General features: G+C 37.8%; 2 protein-coding genes across 5 annotated transcripts in view; one reads left to right on the top strand and one right to left on the bottom strand.

The window, feature by feature from the left end:
• Positions 1–19,495, bottom strand: part of CMSS1 (cms1 ribosomal small subunit homolog (yeast)) — a 230,256-nt gene that overhangs the window by 177,095 nt on the left and 33,666 nt on the right. The gene's annotated exons all lie outside the window — the stretch shown is intronic.
• FILIP1L (filamin A interacting protein 1 like) overlaps positions 1–19,495 on the top strand; it is a 189,652-nt gene that overhangs the window by 139,190 nt on the left and 30,967 nt on the right. Inside the window, exon 1 of one of the 4 annotated variants that reach the window (XM_017731868.1) lies at positions 14,439–14,563. The exons of the other annotated variants lie outside the window; for them this stretch is intronic. The gene's annotated coding sequence lies outside the window, so the exon portion shown is untranslated. Of the gene's footprint in view, positions 1–14,438; positions 14,564–19,495 lie in introns of those variants that run through there. 4 annotated transcript variants of the gene reach the window in all.

The raw sequence follows: 19,495 nt of genomic DNA, 5'->3' as shown, positions 1-19,495 counted from the left end.
CAAAGGGCGTTCCTAAACACACATTTTGCATGTCATCAGAAGATCTACAAGACCAGGTTTGACCGTAGCCTTCTCAACAACACTCTCCCTTGAAATGAATTATTCAACTCAGGGCACAAAATTAACTGAGGAAACAGAAAGAGCTACCCACCTTCTCTCTGCATCACATACAGTTTGAGGTACTGCATTTTGCTTACAATTGTGCACAGACATATGCATGGGTAGAAACCCTTCTTTGACAAAAGTCAGCAGGTTACCTCAGCATGTACTTCACACTGGAAACACTATTTTGGATGATGCCTGTTTCCAGGACAGCTATTCTATTCTTTAAGCAGTACATCTTATGTTGCATTAAGCCATAAACATTCTTCCTAACTCAACATGGGGGAAAAAAAAAAAGGCACAAAACTGAGTATTAAAATAAAGGAGGTTTTCAATTCTTCCTGTTTTAAAATGAGGCTATGAATGAAGGTTGGTTTGTCTATTTGCATCCAGATTTCCCCCTCTATTCCTTGGCTGAGGCTCTGAACCTCTCCTATCATCTTCCACTCCCTCAGAGAGCAAAGAAATTATGAAGGCACTATAAGATGAAGGCCACGTATAGAAAACCTGAATAAATGGAGCATACATTTTTGTCTTTAAATAAATCAGTCCCTCACAAGTTAAGTGTACCAATTATGTGGCTAACGTTAGGGCAACAAATTTTTCCTTGCCTTCCTATTGCCATATGCCTGTCATTTTTTTCCTACATTTTCCACTCACTGTTTCAAACATATGTTGCCACTTATATGCCAAGAAAGGAATCTCTGAATTACCCCCTTCAAGTATGATGAAATGGCAGACTGAATGGAGCCAGAGAGAGCACCATTAGCATTTGTTCACACTTCTGTTTTCTCTTAACTTCCTCTTCTCCAAAGTTTATTCCTCCTATGCAAGGGGATGTAGAACTATAAAGCCATCTATGACTCATGCTGCAAAATATATAGCTGCAGCCATGTACTGGAGAAGCAATTTTTTACCTTTTTTTTTTTAAAGGCCACCTTAAATAAACTTTTTCTCCTTTCAGTTTCCAGATGGAAGATTCCTTTGTGAATCGCTTACCCAAGCATCAACACTGGTGATCCAGCATTCTTTTCTTGTAAACTCACTGCTCATTTTACCAGTGGTTTGCAGTCTCTCTCCCTGCAACTCCTGCTTCCCAGGGTCAGCTTGGGCACACACTTCACAGTTCCAGAGCAGTGGACCTCAAAGAACATTTATAGATGTTGCTGGCATAATGCAATCTTAAGATGCCCTTGTTTTTGTTGTCAAGAGAAGACCATGAAAAGCTAAAATCATGCAGATAATTCTTCAGAAAGGTGGGAAGAAAAAAAGAGTAAAAGATGAATGGAGGGGGGAAAAAATGGATGTTATCCACTAAAAGAGAAGTGAGCAGCTACCTTGGTACCAATAAACAGAAGTAATTAGTTCATCAAGAAATAAATTATTTAAACAAGTTTACAAGTTTCCAAAAGGAGTAACTCAATGACAAACAGCACAGAAGTAGGTATGTTGGCCACCTTCAAGAGAACTTCGATGGAATAAAAGTGTTATTAAACTAAATTGAATTCAAATAAAACTTCACTATTTTCTTCTCTGATGCTCTTGCACTGATTATCTGCATCCCAGCTGCCACATAGCAATACTAGATCTTTTCCTTTTCTGGTTTTGTTTTCCATTTCTTTGGTTGGTTGATTTCAGATTTTTGGGTTCTTTTTTTTCTTGTTTAGTTAGGGTTTTTTGATTGTTGGTTTGTTTTAATGTGAGGAGATGCAGACAGAGGTTTCCAAAGGAAAAAAGGGAACCATACATTCAGTATCAGAAAATTACCTAACCTGCATAATCACAGACTAAAGAATTATGTTTTGCCTCCATTTAAATTCTCAAGAGCATAATGAAACCAACAGAGATGCACAGCCTGAAACCTGGTATTTTCCTAACTTTGCAAGGCCACTGTTAATTACTTAAAGACAGGGGTTTATGGTAAGAATGGAAACTATCCAGCACATCTTACTTTTATTTACGCTGTTTTGTTATTAAGTGATTCTTCTTGGATATGCTGGGTTATTTTTACCTGTTTTTTACACTTTATTTACGCTGTTTTGTTATTAAGTGATTCTTAATAACAAAAGAATTTTTACCTGTTTTTTACAACTAATTTTCATCCCAGGGTTTGATGTTTGTTACTTCCAAGGTGTCCTATGAAGCTGACTGCAATTGATGTAGAATTATGCTTTTCCTTGTGTCTCTGAGTAGTATTCAGGATTAATTCAGAGAGGCCAAAAAGCAGAAAGGTTATATGGCAAGCTCCACCATCAAAGAGAGAAATCCTACAGCTTTGATGCTTCCCTACCAAAACCTGGAGGGTGTTTGTGGTGGCATTTTCCTTAACACATCTGCCACATGTATTTTTAGCTCCCCAAATTAACTAGTAATCCTTTGTCCCAATGTCTGCTCCACAACTGGTATAAATATCCCTGGGAGACTGAAAGATGCCTACATGAATAACTATCAGGGAGAAAATGTCACACAGGCTCCTTCCCTACCCAACCCTCCCCTCTCCACTTTTCTAAACAGAACTGCTAATAAGTAAAAGAAAAGCAAGTCAGTAGGATGCTGAACATCACCTATTGCCCATCCAATGGATAACAGCTGGAACTTGCATTCATCAAAATTTTGCATATTAGCTTTATTAAGTCTACTGAGTGCTCATCCATGCTTTGTCCTGGACATGCATTTCCAAAAAAAAGGTAAAGAATTACATTGTCTGCTGTGACTGGATAAAAATACAAGGAAGTTTTAAATTCTGCTGTACATGCCTTGCTTTTCACTTGAGGGTCTTCAGTACTACATACACCTCTGTCCCAGTGATCCTTGAAGGATCAAGGAGAGTATTTTTAGGCCAACACTTCCAAAATCAGTATCTTGTTTCAAGATTTTTATGGGAGCACTGTCCATTTGAAACTGATCTGGTGAAGAACCGGAGGAATTCTGTGAAATGACCAAATCAATTTTTTTATTTCTAAGGATATGTTGGGACAGGCACAATAACAAAAAGAACTTGTCAACAAGTTCCCACTCTTCAACAAATATATCTCAAAAGCAAAGTCAATATTGATGGATTACTCACATGGGATCCTAATTTAGTCTGGGAGCAGTGCAAGAGGGACGACAGGAACAAAACCCATGGCCTTGGGTTCAATCAGCATTTTTTCCCTTAGACCTTCCTTTAGACCTTCCAGTCTAAAAGGTACACATACCCAAAGGCTGACTAGCAGTTTTAATTTGAAAGTTCGGTGCAATTTTACCCTGAAGCCACATATAAAAACTGCATTAAGACAACACAGGAAATCACATGTAGATCATCATAACAGATTTTTTAATGTGGGGTTTTATTTGGGTTTTGGTTTTGGATTTTTAATGTGGTCTCATTTCCCACAGAATAAGAACTTACCTGTTTATTTAATTTTTTTAATGAGGTTTATGAAATCCAGGTTCATTAAAACTAGACTGAGATCACAAAAAATACCATGACAATCAATAAAAGACCAAACTTTGGTATCACTTTCATGTAGCTTGAGAATTATAAGCTCCATATTATACCTTTCACAAAAAAAGGTCTTATTAAAAGCCAGATCAGTTCTGAACTGGACCAATTAAAATCACCAGACACATATTTTGCACATATGGTCCTTAACAAGTGAATAACTCTAAAAAGTGCTTAAATTAGCTTAGAAAGACAAATTTAATATTCCATAACAAAAAAAATTTTATTTCCGGTATTTTTAAGTGGATCATTTTCCAATAAATTAAAACCACAGACTGACTGGAAATTGGTCTACCTCCTTTGAATTCATTAACAACAGGCGTTACACCACATGAAAGTTCAGCAAATCAGTCTATAAATATATGCATAAAACCCTTCTGGTTCTTTCTGTTTGTTTCAATACATTTAAGTGCATTTACAGAAAGATGATGAACTCATTAAACCAATTTAAAATCTTATTTTCTTTAGCTATACCCTTCCCAAGTGAATCTTATCCCCAGGCTATGATTTCACTTCATAGATGTTGATAGGATGGTTAGGAAATGGTTAATTCTGCAAGATTATGTCTTCCATATGCAACTACCATTCAGCATCCCACCCTAAGGGTACAATCAACCAACAAAGGCTTTGTTCTGATTATGTAATGCATGTATTTGATATCCCACTTGAGAACTCTGTTGGACATAAAGACAGCTATAGCCTAGTGACTTTGCAAATAAGATGATGTAGTATTTCTTTGGAAGTAACAAAACATCTGAGCATGCTCACTGTGAACCACAGAACTGAGAAGCCCAAGCACTTTTCAGTCTGAACCACTCACTCGAGAGCTGTGTCCCCCTTTATGGTTTGCTTGCTCTTAGAAACTTTCTGACACCAAGAAGTGAATCACAGTTTTCTTCCAAACTAGTCACACAAAACCCACACAGAACAGCCCAACTTCATTGAATTTACAGGTTCTCAAAAAATGGAATAAAATTCTCTCCCAAACTGCATCTATGAACAAGAAAGAAAAAATGCTTTCTTTAAGTAACTTTAAGAAATGCATATGCCCAAAAGGACACCTAAGAGATCTGTGCAACTCCTAAGAGAGAAATTATATGTGTAATTCCAACTTGTATCAATATCCCCACAGCTTAAGAGTTATGAAGGTGTTTAACTTAGGATTTGCATTCAAATGTTGCATATGAACACTTTCTCAGTACATTCATTGTTCATCAAAGTAGAAACAGTTAATAGCCTATAAATGTCATAAAACCATGCACACAAACATACACTTAAAAAGGACTGTCACCTGACAGGGTTTTGGATATAGCAGCTTTCATAGTTCAGGTCAATGAAGAAGTGTTTTTTAAAAGAGAAGGAACATTTAGTGAAAGTAAAATATTCAAATATTCAACAGAAACATGACACAACAAAACACTAAGGTTCTATTATCAGCTGAGTAAAATTACTCTCACTTAAGAAATTACTATGAATAGTGAGTGAGGTAGAACAATGTCAGAAGAATGAAGACAGATAAAAAAATAAAACCTAAAGCCCTACTAGAAAACAAAGTGAACATTTTTCTTCATTATGAAAGATGCGACCATTTTCACTGTCCTCAATGCCATGCAATTGACAGTAACAAGTTGTCCCCACATGAAATACAAGATTTCTAATGTAAATCCATGCAGAAATGCAACTCCTAGGCATTTTCCTTTCTAAACTCAGATTAATGTCAAAGTGAAAAGCATGCATTTGTGATTCTGTGAGGATTACTTCCTGATTGTGGACCTCTTCCCTTTCCCATTGACCTCCCTCAGGGAACAAAAGTACAATCAATAAGCCTCCCTGCATTCCAGTACAAATGCTAAAAATACCTCTAACCATTCCTTCCAAGTCACTCCATTGGACATTGGCATCTTCACCTTCCCTCCACCTTCCAATAATCCACTAATGGATTTTCTTTTTTCCGACATGACAAAGACAAACTGGAACCTCACCTGTCAAATGTTAGCCTCTTTTATTGCTTTTGGCTCCTAGATGCACGTAAAAAACAGAGAGAAGCACAGAAGAGCACAAGGGGAAAAGAAAAAAAACTTGTTAATAGCTGGTGCAGTAGTTAAAGAAAAAAAGATCACAAACAACTTCACAAGGTGATTTGGTCTCTCTATTATACTGCAGTTATGAAAAGAAACAAAGTACTATACTTGCAAAAGGATCCACAAACATGATTCCCCCCCTTTTTTTTTGTATTACTTATATTAATGCTATTCCCTGAAGCCTGTAGAAATCCACTACCAAAAACGGGCAGCTTTGCTGCTTTTGCTAAGTACCTAAAACAGAGAAAATGCTTCCAAGAAAGTCCAATATTGAAGCAAAAGTAGTGAGTCCAAGTTTGGCTGAACGACTCAAATTCTATGACATCAATACATGTGGAACACAGACCAGGACATCATTTAAAGCTAAGGTATCACAGTCAGCCCTCAGTCACTCGTTGTAAAAGTTAACTAGCTGAAAGAAGTCATTGCAACCATCGTTCATTGAAGTTCAGACACACCCAGAAACCTTTGTGTAAAATTGCATATATAAACTTTTCCGAGCGATTCCCAACAGATCTGGAGGCACTTCAGAATTCCCTCCAACTTGGAGCCTGCTCTCCATGAGCAAAACCACCAATAAGGGTTTCCACAAGCCTCTGAGCCATGCGTGTTTCTGCTCCAGGGATACCTATGTCTACCACAACCGCTCCAAGAACTGCAACCATCCGTCACGCTGACCACTGAGACAAATATACTTAGCAACATTTTTGGGCATGACTTGCTTTGATTTACGTATACACAGATAGCTGAAAGTTAAGGCTCCACTTAGGTTCCCAAGCCCCAAGGTCAAAGGAATTTTATAGCTCTCAAAGTGTTTATTCTTGTCAAGCTCTATATAACCTTATGTCACCCTGGACACATCTTAGGCTTCTACCAAAGTAACTCCTCCTATTTTGGTAGTGTTGGATTCATGTATGCTCCATTTTACTCAGCAGCAATATCAAGGACTGATTTATGTGAGAATAGCCTCTGCCCATCTACTAAGGAAATCTGAAATAAAAACAATTTAAATCAGAAAAATGGGGTAAAACAGAAAAGAACTAACAAACTTCATGTGTCCTAAACTTGAATCAAACTAAGAGGTCATGCACAACTGGATCTCATTTAACCAATACAACATACATTTGGAATTCAGAAATACATTTGTTCTATTTCAGCTTTCTAGTTCTAGGCCTCTGTTTATTATAAATGGAATTGAGACATTTATGCATTATTTTAAAAGTTAAACACAAAAAGGCTGTAAGCACTGTCTTAAGTACTGCATTACAATAACTAGAACCACTTTTCTCCCTCTGTCCTTGCTACTGGCTACAGTTATGCACAAATATTTACCTATACATACAGTTCTGTATTTATTGGAGAGGGGGCAGGGAAGTAAACAACCCAAAGATCAACAAATTTACAGCGCTTAAATCTTTGTTCTGCAGAGTCACCTAAAAGTACTAAGGTCTGTGTTCTTTTGTTGAATCCATTTAAGAAATTAGCTTTTTTATTTTTTTTCTTGAGTAATAGTACAGTCTGCTTATACGATAAATTATTAGCAATTATCAAATGTACTATGAGACTTCATAGCAGAATATGCCACTTGAGATTTCATGAAACTATCACTACAAGACAGAACCCAATACATTGCTCTCTTTAATAAATTCTACACAGTTCATCTTGATCACATGCTTTATAAATGCAATTTCTGTGGATTGCAACTATCTTTCATCTAATTAATATTAATCTTCATATTAGAAGCTCTGGAGTTCACTGGCCAGAGCAAATAGAAGCCGGAAATTACGCTCTGTCAAAATGCTTTCAAACAAGTTACCCAGGTTAAAAGTTACCAAGTTAACAATCAAGTTACCAACGTTAAAAGGTACAGAAGCTTCATCCTTACAACTAAAAATAGGTAACTGAACAAAACAGGTTAAAAATAAAGCACTCAACAACTAAAAAACTCCACAAAATAAAGCAGACTATAAAGCAGTGGGAAAGGTTGAAGGGAATACTGTTTAAAGAACATAGAATTTTAGGGACTAAAAGAAAATTTTGCCTTTTCTTCAGGTGCTGGAAGAGAAATTTCCTTAAACCACTTTTTTTGGTGCTTTAGGTCAGTTTTCAAGCATGAAGCAAGCTGTAGGCTACTCAAGCATTTAGTTCATCTCCTAAAAGACCTTCTTAGTAATAGTCCATCCTGTTGACGTAACACCCGGAGACATGAAATCAATAAAAGTGTTCCCAGATAATGACACAACTTCAATATTGCTGAGTTTAACGTAATGGTTCTTAAGGCTGATATGTCTCATGCCAGCTGCTGTAAAAAAGCCAAATTAATACCCTTTTGTATTTGTTCCCCTTCCTCACTCAAGGGTTTTGTAAAATTTTTGTTGCAGACTCTGGAGCTGTGGAGTGTCTGAGTCTGCTAAATACATTTCCCCAAGCCCAAGAGACTCCTTGAACAGTACCTGCTGTGGGCAAGACTAACACAAAGAGCTACATGTAACTACACCCTAGGAGATCAAGAAATTCTGTAAATACTTTTCCAGACCAGAGAACTGAAACGCACAACTAAGTCACATTTCTAAACTATGAATCCATCAGATAGCTCAGCAATTCTGAATCCCAAAGGGATCAAAGTTTTACGAGTTACATTACATCCCTAGGAATCCGCAATCTAAAACAGCTTGTATAGGATACATTTGCCTCTGCATTATTTCAACACGTACTCCTTGAACAGGTACCAAAATCACCAATAACTCGAAGCACTGTGCTTTTAACAGGAGCTATTGTATAGCTACTGAAATCACAGAGAATAAGAAAAGCCTTTTTGAATGTATTTCTTACCAGGAACCCTAGGGAGGGAATTTATCAAGACAGAAAAGATGTCTGTTATTACACAGATTTTGTAACATAAATGCAGCATCTAGAGACCCAAAGAAGGGCCTCTGGGCCCAAGAGCATGTTTGTATTTTACTCTGTTAATGCAGGCAGCCCAGCAAAAAAATACTTTCTCTCCTTGCAAATTTTGCCTTCTTTAGCATCCATACTCATTCTTCTAGAGTCTTAGTCCCTTTCAGAAAAGCTCTTTAACAGCTCTGTTTTCACTGGGTTAATCAGTAGGAGGCAAGAGAAGCCTGTTCAACAGAATTATAACAATGAAATATAGGCTTCATGATAAATTTTAATTCTGGATTCTCTCTACTTAACCACCAAAAAAGAAAAAAAGCATGACAACTTTGTACTCCTCTTTGCATAGCATCAATGGCACCAATGAGCCTTCTTCCAGTTCCGATGCTGCATTCAAGTCCGCATTCACCTAAGCGTGTGCCTGACAGCCTTGTGCTCCCAAAGCAGTCAATGGCCTCAGGAGGCTCCTGTAAACTTGCAACCTGCAAGAAACGCACTGAATGCCAAGTCCTTCTACCTGTGTGCTGGGCTTTGCTCTCCAAGCCATTGGTGGAACGGCATCACCCAGCAACAAGTGCAGGAACAACACACATGAGGGGAAAAGCATAATGAAAGAGACAGTGAATGATATGGAAGAGTTGAAAGAGCCTGCAATAACTTGATCTACTTTTTCACCTCATATCATCAAAGATGATTTTAAAAGAAACATCCTCCACTGGCACCATGGTCAATTCATGGCAGTGTGAAAAGTTGAGTCAACAAACCTGTGCAGTTTTTATTCAAACAAGAATTATACTGCTCTGAAAGGGAGTTGATCACTTTGAATAAAATGACTGAACTCACAGTTTAGATTAATACATAAAAAAGAGACAGGGATTCATGTGGAGTCAGACTTGAAGCTCAAAATGTTTCAGCCACACCACTTCCCTGAAGTTCTACAAAAAGAATCTTGCTTTGACCAAATTCAAAGGAAATGGATGAAGTAGTACATAGTGTCACTTTTTCTTATTTTCTAATGACTAAAGACAGATATTTAAAATATGTTCTACATCCAAGCATGTTCACAGGCATGAAACTTAGCACCTTCCAAGGTCCTAAGTCTTCACAGGATTACAACTCACTTTTGCTATTGCATTAATAGTGAAACGGCTGTCGTGCCTCCAGAAATAGCCCAGCTAGACAGGCATATTGTGGGTGGGGGTAGGTTTATAAAAAAATCTCACTGCAGAACTCATCACAAACAAAACAAACCTCCAATCCCAAACTTCGTCTTAAAATACACTCTTATACAGAGCTTTCATGAACTAAGTAACAGTACCTCATTTCATCATGGAGAAAAGATTACTTGGCTATGTATGGTTTATACACAGTAGGGGAAGGCATACAAATTAAATTCTATTCATGTTTGTTCATGGTAAACTCTGCCATGCAAAAAAAAAAAAAGACTTTTCATAAAAAATTACCTCCATCCCATAAACAAAATGAAACCACCTCACAAGCAGATACGAAGCACTTGCAAGTTCTCCTTAGAAGCCATTAGTAGTTGAGAGGTGCAGTCATCAACTTCCCAATACAGCGCCCAACATAAAGGGATCTAATTATCCTTAATATTTGGCTAGGAATTTTATTTGTGTCTGCCAAAAAAAGGGAGAATAATGGAATCTGCAAACAATAGGAAAGTTTGAAAAAATATTTCCTCCTGCTGCCAAAAAAAATTAAAACCACAGAGTAATGAAGATATGAATCTCTTTCCACCCATGGTCCCTAGGAAAAGACACATGAATCTGAAGAATGTTGTCTTTAGAACTTTCCCCTGCTTCTCCTCCTTGCCTTCCACATGCATTTATCAGTTGTCAGTATATTTCAGACTGTAAATAAGCCATAATAACCTCCATATTTCTTTTTGCAATATTCAGAAATTAATCTGTACACTTGGATATGAAACCCTAAAACACTTTATTGGTGAAATCAAAGAGATCATCAAGCACAATGCTAGGAGAAATAATAAAGATAAATTAGAAAAATTTTGAAGGACACTATTAATCTGAGAAATAATTAGAGTGAGTCTTCGTCCACTGAGTAATGTCCAAACTCCCACAGATTTCAGAGACAAGGCTGAGCACACAGTGGAGAAAAATCCTTGAAGTCACACGAGTTATTAAAATGTTAAATATCAGATCAGATTTATGAAAGGCAATAAAATTCAGCTTGTCAATTCTGCATATGTTTCATTTCTCCAGGTATCACATGCAAAACTAAGCAGACTACCTCCAAAAAAGCGAACAGTTTTAAGTAATGTAAAATAATAATAAAATCTTTGACAGTGCTTGTACTTCAGTAGATGTTTATTTTTGGAATATGAAAGTAACCTAAAGATTTAGACCCCAGGGAGAATTTCAAAAGCCCAAGCTTCAACAATATCTACATGAAGTAAATGTGACCAAGAGCCTGATTCAGCCAAGCATTTCAATATATCATTAAAATCAGAGTTCTGCTGAAGTCCTTTCCTTTTTCAACAAAAATACACAGGGCTATGTTTTAAGTGCTTTGTTGAACTGAGGCCCAAGTTCTAATTTCCTTTATTTATCTTAGATACAAAATGGCCAAAGGAAGGGGTCAAATGCTGCAATAGATAGGTTATGGGTTTAAGGACACTGGAACTGCTGCTATGAAATGCCATGGGAAGAAAAAGGAAAGAGAAGTAGTTTAACGATGGAAGTAATGGGAGGAATTCAGATAGTTTCAGATAAAGTCTAAACAACTGCCTCAAAGTCTTTTAGCTTATTTTATCTCCTCCTTGCCTCATGTAATCTTCCATCTCTCCAGCTTCTTTCTTTTTTAAGTAAATTCCAGAAAGAATGTGGGCACAAATAACAATACAAAACGATAAGCAGAGACTAGACAAAAGTCACTGCAAACAGCTGCACAGAGCAGCCCTACATTTACAGAAGATGCACCAAATGATTTAGTAAGATTTTCTTTTGGTCTCCAATATCTACAAATCCGCAGTTCCTTCTGCCGTCACAATACTTGCAAATGCACCAATTCTGTGCAAAACGATACGTGGTAACTAAGGAACCAGAAGTCATTTTCAGGGAGGAATGGAGAATAAGACAGACATAGCTGCCTGCCTAAAGGCTTTTTTGTTTTTCTCTTTGGTGTAGTTCATCAGTGCCAGGATTCCACCTACAGATACTGAAAGAAACTGTAAAAAAGCAGTAAAGGAAGGTTTCTTTTAACTCAATTCATTGCCTCAGATAAAAATAAGCTTTTCATGTTATAGTAGTCCAGAACTTGGAATTTTTAATAATATAGTTCCTTAACAGGGCTTGGAATAGCACTGTACTCTGTGATTTAAATCACGACAACATGAGAGAAGGAAGTCAGGTCATTACACACTCAGCTGATGCTCTTCGATAAAGCTGGCTTGCAGAAGGTCACAGATGTGCACTTTTGTATTGCAGAGAAGAATTAATTAAGAAACTAGAAGTTTGTTTTTTGGCCATCCCCAGATGTAAACACAGACTTATAAACAGAAGGACTTGCATTCTCTATTCCCTGCTCCCAGACTACCAGTAAACTTAACACCAGCACTATCTGAGCTGTATTCCTTGCAACTCCAGAACAGAACTAGATTGTGAGGATGATTTTTTGATTACCAGCTTTTGAGAAGTCCTCTTCTTCAAAGCTGCTTATGGCTTAAAACAACTGTTTCATGTGGGAGAACAAAAATGCAGGCAATTTTCATATAGTCTACAGAAACAGGGTGTGTGCAGGTGAAGGGAAAGTTGCAGAAAAACAAAACAATTGCAAAGAGAAGGAAAGAAAAAAACCCAAACCCCAGGACAGAAACAGTAGTTCTCACCCCTGAGGATTTATATGCTTGCATACACACATGCATATGTAAAAACGAATGCATTCACATTTAACTCCTACCTACCTTCCAGTGAATAACTTCCCTGACTCCCCCTGCTAATCAGAACTGGATACAGCAGTACCTCCACAGCCTGCTCTAAGACAGCACCTTGCACCTGCAGTTGTCCTGTCATTTTAAACAGAGTCCCAGCAGAAAGGCTGAGTCTGTAGCAGAAGATATTCCCCACATCAGGGTCACCTGGATGAGCTTGTGCTTCAAATGATCCATATTGGCATAATACTTTTGAGAAAAACTAGACGAACTGTTAGCTTCCAAAAACATTAGCCAAGCCACTGAATAGGTCAATATCAGCTAAAGAACAGGTTATTTTGTTTTTGTTTGGATTTGATTATTGAATCTCCCTAGAATAGCAAATGAAATATTATCCTGGTCTGTCCATTGGTATATTCAAATAAGATGCTTTCTATCTCCAAAACCATTTGGGAAGGGTTAGTATTAAATAATTTGAAAGTTTTCTGATGAGGCACCCAAGTCTGAACTTTCTCAGAAACTGACAGAGAGGACACAGCAGGATCACCCATACAAATAAGCAGCACAGCTCTGAGGAAGTCTTTACTCAGTAACAACGCAAGGAGTTGCTTAGAATTATCCAACTAAAGAATAAGTACCTTTTTCAGGCTATACTTAGGGTAGATGTACGCAAGATAGCTAGAAGATGTCTGTCTTGTAAATGAAATGCAAATATCTTAATCACCATTTGTCTTCATACCTACAGACAACACCCCCAAATAAGTAACTTGCCTTATGTTAGCATTATGTTCAATATGACAAAACACACTAAAAGCAGGCAGAGAACAGCTTAAGCTATAGAGACGAAGACTAAAATTCAAATGCTGCAAATTAATTGTGGATGCACCTACTTTAACACCCTACACTTTAATAGCCTTTCAACGGTCTAATTTACCCATCAACATAAAAGGAGTTTATTTCACTGACTCCCATTAACCCTTAGTGGATTTTCAGTAACAAATTTTGTGCCTATTTCCAGTATTTCTTCCTTCTGTCCTCAATGTTTATTCAGGGTGTACAGTAAAGAATGGGGAATACAAGAGATACATTTTAAGTTCTTCAATCTAAATCTTAAGTTTTTGGCTTTCTGCCTCTTTCCTAAATATTAAAACAAACGACTCATTTCTTTAAGACCTTCTTACTAAAAATAGTTGGTTGGACTGCTTAATTGTGTTAGCTGAAACACAAACACACGAAAAAGGAAAGGGGTTGGTAGAAAAAACATTGAAGAGAAAAAAAAAAAATCAGATTTCATCTGGCCTTCCCATCATCACTTAAGAGAATTGTTTAGTAGTTACATCATCAGGAAATAAAATACTATCCTCCAAGGACCCCGACTCTTTACAGAAGGAAAAAAAAAAAAGGAAGGCTCAAAGTTCATATCCCACTCAGAGGAGTTCGGCTAAAGTCACATTTTCTGTCATATTGGAGAAAAAAAAAAAAAAAAAAAGGAAAGGAAAACATTAAAAGGTCCCTTAGAACAACTAATTAAAAAGGTTACTTGGAATTCAGTTTTTCCGTTTTCAAACTCCAGGCTGCGGGACTAAGTGGAAAACATTGTACCTATTCAGTAACAACTTCTAACGACTTCATTATCAGTGCTAGAGGGGAACTGCCCTAACCCAAACCTTCCGCACATTCTTCTTGGCCCTGAGCTGGTGGACGAACGCAGCGTTTCACACAGCGCTGGGCTCGGCCGGAGCCAGCACCCGGGGCCGAGCCCAGGGCGGGCAGAGCTGCCCAGAGGGGAACGAGCTGCCCAGAGGGGGACGAGCTGCCCAGAGGGGGACGAGCTGCCCAGGGCAGCCGAGGTCTCCAGCGCCGAGCCGCCCAGGCTGCGGCCGCCGGCGGAGAGCACCGGGCAGCCCGGCGGGGCTGCACCGCGCCTTATATGGCAAGGCGCTGACGTAATGCTGCATAGGCTCGGGCGGCCGCGCGCCCATCCCTCATTGTTTAGCGGGAGCGCTGGAATGCTCGCAGCCCCGATGCCACCGCGCAGCGCCCGCGCCGTGCAGCACCAGCTCACCCGGGAGTGCTATAGCCCGCCAGCGCAAGGTAAGGCAGAGGGTGGGAAGCAAGCTTCTTCTGGCAAGCACTGGCGCTTCTGGCTTTTTCCTATCGAGATACTTTTTTTTTTTAAAAAGTCACTAAAAAAAAAAAAAAAAAAAAAAAAAAAGAGGGATGAGGACTGAGAAACAATGAAATACCCCAAAATAGCACCAGGAGATATAGAAGATGTCTGGCTAGTCATATATAGGGTGACTATTTCAAGCGTTAAAAACTGCCTTTAAAACAATTCCTACAGAGGCAACAGATGAGGAATTAACGTAACATTAAAGAAAAGGAGAGAGTTATGAATTACACACACTTTCCAAATGGTCGGATAAAATCATAACTGCATTTAAAGCTGTGGAAGGAGTCCAACAGTATTGTAATATATTAGGTAGAGCTACTGCCTCTCTTTCTGCTGTATTTACATGCATATGCTATGTATTAGTCGACATGTACGCACACATGTCTCTAAGCATTTACTATACTTTTGAACAACTTCTCCAGTAGTTTACAGAGCGATGTGTAAATTGCCACAAACATTACTTTGCAATAAGATTATGCTATGTCTGAAAGAGAGAATTGCAACTAGTTTAATTACTAACAAACTTTTCAACTCCTACACACTGCTTCCCTCTTCTGTGTCTTGCGCGCAAGTGTCAAATCACAAGAGGGCAGAACTGTCAGATTTTGATGAAAAAAACTTTAAATCCTGGTCTAACACACAATGATTGTGAGAATCAGAAAACACACTGCTCTCTTCAAGGCTTATTCTGCAAGATGCTCAACAGTATTGCAGTTATTAACTCCAGAAAACAGGGAGTGAAAAACAGCTCTGACAAGGCACAAAGCACCTTGAAAGATTAGACTTCAGTGTGTTTGTAACTCACACCTGCTTAGTATGCAAAATTACACTGTCCTCTCCGTTAATTAAGGGCCAAACCCTGTCAAATCCTTGTTTATAGGAACTGCAATTAAGTCAATTGTACTGTCCTACTTGCAAATTGGAACTACTGAGCACTGCTCTTCAGAGTCCTCTGTGTAATTTAAAATGTTAGAAAAGTTAGACCTTAAGACCTTTAAACTCGAACTCTTCTTACAGGTAAAACACGTTTTTGTGGTATGTTTTCCTTTTCCTTAATACAAAATTAAATCAGCATGAAATTTTAGGAGAGAAGTAAGGGTTCCTCTTCCCTTTATTTGATGTTTTAAATCCTGCAAAATCCTTGTTCAGGTATATATTTAGGAAAAATCAAAGCTGATAAAAACATATGCATTGTTAAGTATCATGCATACAGGGATTTAGAGGCTGAGCCAAAATATAATGTGTGAACTTTTTCATAACTTCTTTTGGCTTTAAACATGGAGAAAATATGAAGCAGTTATTTTCAACATGCTTCTAAAAATGTTAATATAAAGAGACATTTCATTTCAAAGGTAACTCAAGTACTTGCATATTATGAACCTTGGCAATTAGATAAAAGTCACATCCATGTTTCCAACATAATCTCTTCTGTAACAAGCAAAATTTATACCTCTGTTGATGAGAGAATCAGGGAAGAGGGCACTGTATGGTATATATAGACTGAAAAGAATCCTAGCAACCAGAACAAATGTAATTTCATAGTAGAAAAACAATACCCCATATCAGTATCCTGAGCCCCTTCTTCTCGCTATTCTGTCATATCTGCAGAGTCCTGGCAGTTTTAAAATGATTACTTAGTCTTCTAAATATCCAGTGTCAAGTTATGAAGTAAAAATCTTAGCTGCGTTATGAACAGATGCTTTAGGAACCAAAGTTAAGTAACAGCCCTCAAAAGGTGTCTAAGTAGAAAGGATAAACTGAAGAAGTCGAAAGACTACAATATGACAAAGAATATTAACAGGAATGCTACATATGCAATATATTCAGTAAAAACAGTAAGCAGAAAAAGAAGAAAGTCTCCCCATAGGTAAGAGACAATTTCAGCTGCTCCAAATCCAACAAAGAAGGGTAACTTCTATCACTGATTACTGCTTTAGCAGTATCTAAAGTACCATCTGTACTGTGAACACTGCTAGCCTAATACAAATCATAGCATCTATGAAAAGTCAGAACTATATTTCTCATAGTCTGTCTTCCTTAGATTAAAAGGAAAAAAAAACCCACACTCTTCACTTAATACTTACAGGACCAATTTTGCTCTCATTTATACTGGTAAAACTCCAAAATAATTAGACGGAGGTGTAATGATTACGCCTCTCTCACTGCTGTTTTTCCTCCCCACCACCTCTGTATTATACTCCTTTGTTATATCAGATTTCTTAACACGTATTGGGTATTAACTGATAGGTATTCTTAATTTTAAGTGATTAAAACACTAGCATAATTTAAAGGAGACAGTGAAAGAAAATATCACGTAACTCAGTTTTAAACAATTGTATTTCTTCATCTAAATTTCTTTTTATAGTAATTTTTCACAACATCTAATGTGAAAACATTTTAAGAACAAATATACCCTCCAGAAATGAAAGTCAACTTCCTATCAAACTGCATTGACCCTTTGTTCCTTTCCCGTCACTTCCCCTTCCTCCACTGACAAACCTGCTGACAGCACTTTTTAGAGATTTTACCTAGAAGACAAGGGATCTAACTTAAACTTAGTTTCTGTTCCTCATCACTATTAGTAAAATCAAATTATTTCTTGATTTGTGCTGAGCAACATCATTTTCATAGTATGTACCTAATACTACAATGAATTACCAAATTTACCCTTGTCATAGGATTAAAAAAAAAAAGCCTGGTTTTACTCCCAGTGAGTTTCCCCTCTGTGGCAGATCTTAAAACACTTCTTCAGGAAAAATTCTTTACCACACGTAGTTTAGCATGGGCAAGTAAACAACTCCAGCTCCTCTGGACCTTTCCTACAAGCAGCTGTTCTCAAATCCTGGGTATGGTACTACCTGAATACAGTTCATTAAAAAAAGCAATTAAAATATTTAAGTCAGAGAATCCTAAGGAGTTTACAATGTAGGAAAACATATCTTTAAAAACCATTGTACAAAACTGTAATTCTGTCTCATTAACAGTTTCCCTCAACACTTTATCTTGTCACCAAGCTGATTTGAACTTAGAAATTATGTCTTATCAATAATTTTTAATTGCTTAGTGTTTTTCTTTCATACTGAATGGATTCTGCCATGGCACCTTTAGGGTTTAGGTTGAGCTTTCTGATGTAGTTGAAACCTTGATTAGTTCAACCATTCACTAAACTGTATTACTCGGCTCCAAGAAGGTAAAAATCGCTGCTGAAAAATCCTAAATATAGTGTCCAGTCTTGTGATGTAAGTGAAGTAATGGACAGTTTGACTCTTAACACCTCTCAGTACATTATGCTGATTTTGAGGTTTGCTGTGTTTTCTGGCAGCAAGACAAAAATCACTTTGATTGCATGTCCAGTGCACCATGTGGTTCCTGAAGTTCTGTAGCTGCACTCACACCGATGCACCAATGGAGCACTCTCAGGCAGTTAAAGCTCACTTCTCCAGAGTGTTCACAATTTCTAGCAGTATTTGAAGATTTTCTGAGGCAGTGTGTGGCTGCCAGTTAAAAACAGTACAAAAAACACCTCCCAAAGCAACTGTTCCTCACCAGAGCTGATGTGACTGTGAAGAGGTGAATGCTCATGCAAACAGTGAATGTTGGCTGAACACGCAGCAACATCATTGTATAACCCCCTCCTTTAACAGCAGTATGGAAATATTGGGGGTGAAAGTTCAACCCAACCTTGCTAGGTAACATTTCCACACAACTCAAAACCATAACCTTGCACATTCAAGCTGATAAATGCATGTACTTTCTGCCTGTTGCAAAAGTCACCCCTGCTGCTGCAGCTCATGGTGCAGGTGACGATGACGTAACACAGCTGCTTGGCTTCAGCCTCAGGCTGGGCAGGTGACCACCAGAGACTGGCTGCTGAAGCAGAGCAGCAGAACTTGAGCCATTCTGCTTCACGCTGCATGCTCAAAGAAGCTGAGCAACCAGAGCCCACAACCACTTAACTGCTCATGCCCAAACTTCCCAAACCTTTATAGACGTATGTCAGGTAGGGTACACAAAGCTCTAGTGAACGTGACTGAAAACGTGGATGGGAAAAAACCCACTCTTGACAAGAAATACACTCATTTGCATACATGTCAGGGATGTGAAACAATACCTCAGACTTCATTATCCTTTATAGATTTCCACAGGCCTGGGAAGGAACACAACAATTGCACTTAAGTGATGCATAGAGTTCTTAAAAGCTGTCTTAAACCTAATACGCAAAGCATTTTCTTTCAAATTCATTGCAGTTGCAGACAGCTGATTTAAAACTTTGTCTTTTTTTTTATTAGAGACACAAAGCTTATCTAGTGTTTGCATAGCAACTATCGTGATGACAGAGTAAGAGAATGAGGAAAAATTTTTAGAAATGAAGCAGCATGATGCTACTACCATAAAAAAACCACATAAAACTGGCTGCTTAAAAATGGAAAGTAATACACTCATAAAACATTTTAATTACACATTGAATTCTAGCACATGGCCAAAACTATCCAAGAGTTAAGTTTAAGCTGACTGAATTCTGTCAACTTTCAATGGATTTAATATTTTTTTTTGTACAATTTCTACAGCTTTCAGTCATTAAGTCTAATTATGAAGAAAATTAGGAAATTTTATCACATGTAAGTTTGGCCTACCTGAAACTAATGTCACCCATCACATTCCCAAACATGATTCTATTCTACTTAGCCACAAACAGGTTTCTGAGAAGAAGCCTAATAAATGCCACAGTTGTTTTTGTTTTCTACTTCAAAATGCTACTCCCTGGTCAAGCACATTCTACATCTCAGTAGAGCCATTCTGTTACACATCCATACCAAGAAAAAGGAAAGTGATTTATATTGGTTACTTGAACC

Source organism: Corvus brachyrhynchos, unplaced genomic scaffold, assembly GCF_000691975.1.
Source record: "Corvus brachyrhynchos isolate BGI_N302 unplaced genomic scaffold, ASM69197v1 scaffold3, whole genome shotgun sequence".
In the NCBI taxonomy this organism is placed as follows: domain Eukaryota; kingdom Metazoa; phylum Chordata; class Aves; order Passeriformes; family Corvidae; genus Corvus; species Corvus brachyrhynchos.
Note: the sequence above shows the minus strand (reverse complement) of the source record. Positions and strands in the feature narration are given on the sequence as shown.